The 8,070-nt window shown below is 37.6% G+C and overlaps 1 long non-coding RNA gene across 1 annotated transcript; it reads left to right on the top strand.

The window, feature by feature from the left end:
* Window positions 1-5,429: 5,429 nt before the first annotated feature.
* Window positions 5,430-7,808, top strand: LOC119192243. The gene is made up of 2 exons (XR_005113600.1): window positions 5,430-5,578; window positions 7,706-7,808. It is a non-coding gene; the product is annotated as an uncharacterized LOC119192243 (long non-coding RNA).
* The last annotated feature ends 262 nt before the right edge of the window (window positions 7,809-8,070 follow it).

The raw sequence follows: 8,070 nt of genomic DNA, 5'->3' as shown, positions 1-8,070 counted from the left end.
CCACATTTGTTCATTGCAACAGAACAAATACAACTCCGCAAAGTAGGCGTCTCTTTCATACTGGCCTCTAACTTGCACAGGCTAAATAATTTGTAATTACCTACAACAGAAGATAGATGTCACTGTTTACAAAATCAATTTTATTTCTGTTATCATTATGTAGCTTTACGTAATTTCGTAATTCCTGTAACCCCAACCGCGTATACGTAGGCTTAGGATATTCGTATCCGCCCAGATAGCGAGCACCGTACACAAGGTGTAAAACCCGCCATAGTACGCTCGCGAAATGTGTCGCGTTTCGGAATCATTTTGTTTATATCTGGTTTCAAAACAGCCGGTACAATTATGTTTGGGGAGGGGTAATTAATGGTGAGTTGATGCTTTATCTGGAGCTCACTTCACATCAGTTACAGGTATAGCAGTAGCCGTATATACTTAAATCTCCTGTTGACATTTTTTTAACTATCAATATTTTAAGCATAGTAATTCCTGGTTATGTTTATCTTCTCTTATTCTTACTAACTTTCTAGTAGTACTATAAAAATGAAAGTTTGTTAGAAGTCTACGTAGTTATAAGCAAATAATATAAAGGAATTTCATCGGTGTTTATATACATACATTCATATCTTTGGCACTAAAAATCTTCAACTATTTACTTTAGTCTACCCCTCTGCCTAGCCTTCTACTACAACCTTACGTAAGGACATCACGAAACGATTGAAATACGACATCGTTCTCATAAGCGAGTAAACCAACAGAAATATTTCAGTCCGACATTATCTTTACTACATCACAAACATCGTCTCTTTTCCAACATTCAATCATATGCATGTTTGAATACCGCGATAAGAGGGACTCCAATAACAAATAAACATCGAGGAAAAATACATATTTTTTTTCCAGGGAATACTGGTCATACCTGGCCAATAGTTTTTGTTAATTTCATCAAATGAAAGCGTATAGTCTATAGCCCTGTTTGGATGACTAGTGGTTAACGTCTGTTATTAGAACCCACATTTCGCACTCTTAATAAAATAATGACCCTTTCCAAAATTGCCAATTTGTGGGAATCGTCGAACAACCAATTTCTGTTTGTGACCTTTTAGTTTTTTCCTGATATTCGTTATCTTTATTTTATTATTATTCTATACAGTAAACATCGCGATAATGATAAACACTCTATTACAAAATAACCCGGTGTTACGCGTGTCAATAAAGTCGGAAACTGTGACAATACACACTTTGTGTTTGTGTGAAACGACATTGAGTACCGAATGGCTCCTCTTCATGTTTGCTAATGTTAGTGAATGTGTATGACAACGCGTGCCTAACGTGTGGAGCAGCATGAGCTGCTCGTAGCTGCCTGCCCGCTGTGGACGAGAATCAAGTGCTTTCGCAAATCGCAAATGAAATCGCTGTCCCCCTCCGTCAATAGTTTTGTGAGCCACAGACAATATTATTATCTACAAAAACCTACACATGTAATGATTTTGTGAATCATTTGAAAAAGTGTGTGTGCAATTCACATGGGGCGGAAGTGAAACCTCTGAAAAATAGCCTATGAGGGATTGGGTCGGATATAGAGTATTTGGATAAATGTAAGGTTTATTATTTTTGCATAATACTAAAACATACTTGCAAAATTAATTTATTAGTGAGATTAAAATATTTACATAAATTAAATACACAAATAATACAACACGCTTGCTTTATACTAGAGCTTTGTGATACGCAGGCGCAAACACGTATTAAACACATACTAACAAAATAATTAAAGAATGCAAAATAGCATGCAGGCTGGTTGAACGCTGTTCTTTTTTCAAATATTGTGATTCGATTTTCAAATCACAACGATTCTAAAGAAGCTTCACTTAAAAAATAAACCTGTATTTCTGCCCCCAAGAAACATAGTTACAAGCAATTTGCCGCATTGTAGTGTTGTTTTGCAAATAAAATTGCCTACTTCGAAGCTAGAACAAGTTACATTATTTCAATTAATCTGCCATACGAGTAACAGGTATTTGCAGTTTTATACTCTGATTGTTTAAGATTATGGTCGCTAATTATTTAGACACTTATCAGTATGTCAACGTTTATACTACCGTCGTAGTTTTGTATACGGATTATGCTGGATATTTAATCTAAGAATAAGGTTGCCAGTGAACAAAACATCATGTGGAAACCTGCATACCTGAGAAGTTGAGCACTCTACAACAATAGAGCGGTCACTCAAAGAGTGTAACCAATCTTTTCTCTTAAGCTGTTTAATAATAATAATAATATCAGCCCTGTATTATAATATTTTCCCACTGCTGGGCACGGGCCTCCTCTACTACTGAGAGGGATTAGGCCTTAGTCCACCACGCTGGCCTAGTGCGGATTGATAGACTTCACAAACCCTTAAAATTTCTATAGAGAACGTCTCAGGTATAAAGGTTTCCTCATGATGTTTTCCTTTACCATTAAAGAAAGCGATCATTCACAAAAAACACACATAATTTTAGAAAAGTCAGAGGTATGTGCCCTTGGGATTTGAACCTGCGGACATTCGTCTTGGCAGTCCGTTCCTTATCCACCTAAGCTATCGCCGATAATTTAAATCAATAAGCTGCTTACACGCTCGTATTCATGACTATTTGACCGTACTTAGCAAGAATCTCAATCTGTGTTAAATAATGTAGATATGTAGTATTCTATTGACAATAATCTCTATGATAGTGAATTTGGGACAATTTATTTTGTACTAAAAAGCGAAATAATCTCGCGCTATTTCTAAACATTAATTGTTTTGGGCTATCGCTTTGTGCCAATTGATATATTTTATTGTAATTTATAACTGGTTTTATGAAATGATTTTAAGTAGGTATTTAGACTCATTTCAGCAAACGGCCTTGAATAATTGTTTCGACTTTGACTGCCTCGGTGGCGTAGTTGTACTGGCGCAGTACGGCAGCGGTGGTCCTTGGTTCAAATCCCGGGTCGGTCAAAGTGATATTTGTTTTTTTTTTTTTTAGTATCAGCTCGGAGTCTGGAATTTTTGCCCGATATGGCGATAGACTAGCCCCCTATCACATCATGAAACAGCGAAAAGTGGGTGCCTTGGTTGCGCCTCTGCATACCCCTTCCGAAATAGATGCGTGATGTGTGATAATTGATTCCATATTTGGCGCGTGAATTACAGGTGGGTATATAATACATAAAAAAAAACGACGATAGCCTAGTTGGTTGTGGAACGGACTGCCGAGACAAATGTCCGCAGCTTCAAATCCCAAGGGCATACACCGCTGATTTTTCTAAAAAATTATGTATGTATTCTTTGTAAATTATCGCTTGCTTTAACGGTGAAGGAAAACATCGTGAGGAAACCTGCATACCTGAGAAATTCTCTATTAGGAATTTTCGAGGGTGTGTGAAGTCTACCAACCCGCACTAGGCTAGCGTGGCGGACTAAGGCCTATTCCCTCTCAGTAGTAGAGGAGGCCCGTGCCCAACAGTGGGACAGTGTATAATACAAGGCTGATATTATTATTATTATAACTCCTCAGTCTACCCGGTACCATAGACTGTAGTCTTCAAAACGTCGGAAGAACATCATAATGTAAGAAAAGCGTGATAAAATCTGAAAGAAAAATATTTCAATCAAATTAATATTTCGATTCATTACTACGGAACTGATAGTTTGAACTATACACACTTTACGCCTTTATACCTGAAATGCTGGCAGAGGTATAAACACCACATTTGGCCAGCGATGTTAGGTCCCATATAATAGGGGTCGAATCCTTGCTCGGGTAGTGATATTTTCAACGCAATACCAGCCAGGAGTCAGGAAATTATACTAGATATGGCGATAGGCTCGCCCCTATCATATCAAAGGACGGTACAATCATGGTGAAAAGTAGGTGGTTGCAACTGTGCATATCCAAAGCAAAGGCGCTGTACGCCTGATGGTAAGCGTTACGATCGCCCCTAAACAGTAGAAACACCATCCAACACAATGAATTACAAAGTATTGTTTGGTATTCCACTACGCTCGCCATCCTAAGACATGAGATACATACATACATAACATCACGCATTTATCCCCGAAGGGGTATGCAGAGGCGCAACTAGGGCACCCACTTTTCGCCAAGTATGTTCCGTCCCATGATGTGATAGGGGCGAGCCTATCGCCATATCGGGCACAAATTCCAGACTCCGGGCTGATACTGAGCAGAAAAACCCAAATATCACTTTGCCCGACCCGGGATTCGAACCCAGGACCTCAGAGCGCTATTGTACCGGACATGCAATACAACTACGCCACCGAGGCAGTCAAGACATGAGATGATAAGTATTATTATGTCCAGTAGTTACAATGGCTACATTGCCCTTTAAACTGGAACAGAACAGTCACTACAAACTGCTGCTTGGCAGCAGAAATAGATACTGCCGTGGTACCCAGGCGGACTCTCACATATAAGAGACCTACCACCAGTGAGTGCTGTTTAGTTTCATTGCGGTCATTGAACCTGTGGTCTAAAACCAATTCATCACCCGCTACGTCTTGAATGCTGTAAAAATCATTATCTTTACTATACTATAATTACTTTATATTATAAATACAAAAATACCTTTATTCATTCGTCCTTACTTCAATCAGAGACGGGGCATCCAATCGACATAATATTTTCAATCACAAAGATATTTTATAAGTCGGAGAGTTATTGGGCAGTGTATCCCGGAAAACAAACGGGTTCCGATGTCTTTTATTCCAGGAGAAAAGTTTGACGCAGAACAAGATGTCAAAAAGGATAGTAAATAAAAATAGCCTTTCTTATCTCGAATTTCTTGTCGTAATTTTTTTTATTACAAAACGTATTTTATACATAACAGGAAATAATATAAATAGAGACAAAAAATATGTCAATTGCGCCATTGACTTGGCTGTATGATAATTGATTAGGCATATTCACTTTTATTACTTGACTTTTATAAATAATAAAAAAATATGGTCCATTTACACTGTCAAGTAAGACTCCGTTAAAATGACAAGCGTGTTAAAAAACGCGCGTTATGAACTTCACGTATTTTGTATCCTTATGCGCGCTAAACGCGCGTCAGTATGTGAACACCCCGATCAAAATTCAATATTACGTAGTTTTTACACGAATCTAAGGTTTGTCATATGAACAGGGTCTAATAGTTATTGTTTATGTTCTATTTTTAAAATGTCTACTCGGTTTTTTATTAAAAATACAATTTGAATCAAACTTTTTATCAAATCTAATATTTATTATTAACGTTCTATTTTTGAAATTTCTCACATGTAAAATACTTTTTCTCTCTCTCTGGCTGTAAAATACTTTAGAATCAAAAATTTTTATATCACCACAATACAAACTTTTTTAACCTATCTTCCATGAAGTCACGAGTAACTTCTCTTGCCGGGACGAAAACTGATTATCTCGAAGCCTTATGAATTATTGACGGTAATAAATGAGTGACGAATATAATACAAAGACGGATCATTTCTGTGCCGGAATAATGTGCGGGCGGTAGTGCCATCAGAAAAATGGTATCGCCTTTTTTAAAACAGGTATTTTTTATTTTTCTATTTTTCTTTACCAATCGAACGCTCTAGGAACTTTTGTCGTGATTTTTAAATATATTTATTGCGAAATAGAAACGGCTTTTGATGTTTTTTATGTTTGTTGTGATATTATTCACGATGAATTGTTTGTATTAGAAATATTGACATATACCGGCCCATTATTAAATTGTATACATTTTGGTGAATATAAGTAACCTATTTGGAGGCAGATTTTTTTTCTTAAGAATTTAGAGGAGAAAATGTGGACTACTTAGTTGTTTTGCAAAAAAGATATGGGATCCTCCTAACTAAAGGTACCGCTAAAATTCGGCTACAATTCAGCCTATTTGATCATTTTTTAATAATTATACGGCCGAATGGTGAACAGTATTCTGCCCAATACCAAATTAGAAATATACCACGCAATACTACTCAAATTAATATATGTATATACATGTTTTATTATTGCAAATTACAAAACTTTAATACATAAAATATATCAATATTAAGTTGTGATGAATAAAAACAAGTTTTTCAGCATTTGTTGATAAAAAATCCTGTCATCTATCATAAATTTTGACAGAAAATTCGTGCGCCGAATATTCGGTTTTCGGCCAAATAAATGAATATTCGTGGCATCTCTAGTCTTAATTAAAAACTTGTGGCTTTGGTAACCTACAATAAAGGAGGGGGCGGGGGGAGGGGTTTCGGAACACATCAACTTTCACATCATTATCTAGTAGACAGAGGTACACCTCTGAAAGTAAACGGCGAAAAGATCAGGGCACCCACCTTGCGCCATCTGTTCCGTCCCATGATATGATAAGGGTGAATCCCAATGTGACTATCCTATCCGGGATTCAGTGCGGTTTCGTACGGCGCACATAATACTAAGTACTACGCCACCTTTTTTTGTCGTGCAGTAAAAAACCCTGTCATGGATGCCATTCTTAACCCTGGAGAGCGGAAGAATTGTTATGTCGGGCTCATCGGCTTTCCAACCTATGTTTATTTTTTTCTATTCATATTGGGACAATAAATAGTTACGCAATATTATGCGGTCATACCGATTAGAACCTGCGGAGTGCGGTGGCCTGCGTCTGCGCACGTGAGACGGTACCAGTGGGTTGAGAATGCATCCGAATTCGCTGGGTCCGTTTCCGCACACCGATTTTCGGCTCCTCTTTTGGGGCTCAGAGGTTCCTTCTCTAATGTCAGCACTACATGTCGAACTGAACGAACGATAGCCAGAGTTTAGTCTATTTTTACGACCGGCAGGGGATACCATGGCGGAATTTTTTAAATGCCCCCATACATGGCGAAAACTACGTCACCTAGGTATTCTAACAATTTTAATAGTAGGAGATATGTAGTTCGGTTTTGTTGTATAAGTTTTTTTATTCTTGTCAAATCTCTGAAATCTTTCTTAAACATCTTTTTATGGTGTTATGTCATTTTATTTTGTTTAATCGTGAGATTAATAAGATCTTAATCTGTACGTATCAAACGAAATAAATGATAAAGTATACTGAACTAACAACTATAATCTATGTAAATAGTATGAAAATTCCCTAAATCCAAAGACATGACGACGATAAAGAAAGTAATATAACGATAAATCGCTAGTGACAATAAGTATACTCAGCATCAAAAGTGGCAATTTTAAGTTTTTATATAGTGCTTCACAAGAAAGCTTAAGTGTCTCCCGAGCTATGAGTATTCGTTCCATGCAATTTCGGCGCAGGAGTTGCAGCGGGAATATGCAAAGATTTACGAATAATTTATTGAAAAAAAAATTTTTTTTGGACCATGTTATTTGGTTGGTTGTAAATTAAAATAATAGATATGTAGTTTGGTAGGAGGAGGGATCAATCATATAAGTAGCATCTTTATAGTGAAATTAATAATATAATAACCATATTATATTTTTAAAGGACCTGAAGCAAGATAACAGAATATGGAAATAGGAAGTTTATTTTTTTATATTCACTTTACAAATGTCGAGTGTGACGCGGGATTCGAACCGAATTCAACAGCGTACACTACAATTACGCCACCAGGCCGGTCTATTTACTGCCAAGAAACACTACACTATGAAATTTTCCTGATGTCATTTTCCCTGCTATATTCCAGGCATGGACAGTATCAGCGGTGCTGGTCAACATGGTGGCACAAGGGATGCTGCTCAGCTACGCCACCTGCCTCCTGCCGGCGGTGCAAGCTCCTGACTCTCCTATAAAGACCGACTTGGATACCGCATCTTGGCTATGTAAGTTTTTAATGGCCACCGCAAAGTGACCTCATTGCAGCTGATTGTAAGTGGAGTAGGGTGCAGAGTATCTGATTAGGGTTAATTATTCCTCGCTAATCGACATATACGACCTGTTTGAAGCTACTATACTCTCGGATTTCGAGCAAATTTACAGCGGAACGAAGACGCAGGTTTGCACCGAAATCGCCGCGAATTCGCAGCGAACACGCTGCGGGTGCGCAACGTC

This window comes from Manduca sexta, unplaced genomic scaffold (genome assembly GCF_014839805.1).
Source record: "Manduca sexta isolate Smith_Timp_Sample1 unplaced genomic scaffold, JHU_Msex_v1.0 HiC_scaffold_2514, whole genome shotgun sequence".
Lineage (NCBI taxonomy): Eukaryota > Metazoa > Arthropoda > Insecta > Lepidoptera > Sphingidae > Manduca > Manduca sexta.
Note: the sequence above shows the minus strand (reverse complement) of the source record. Positions and strands in the feature narration are given on the sequence as shown.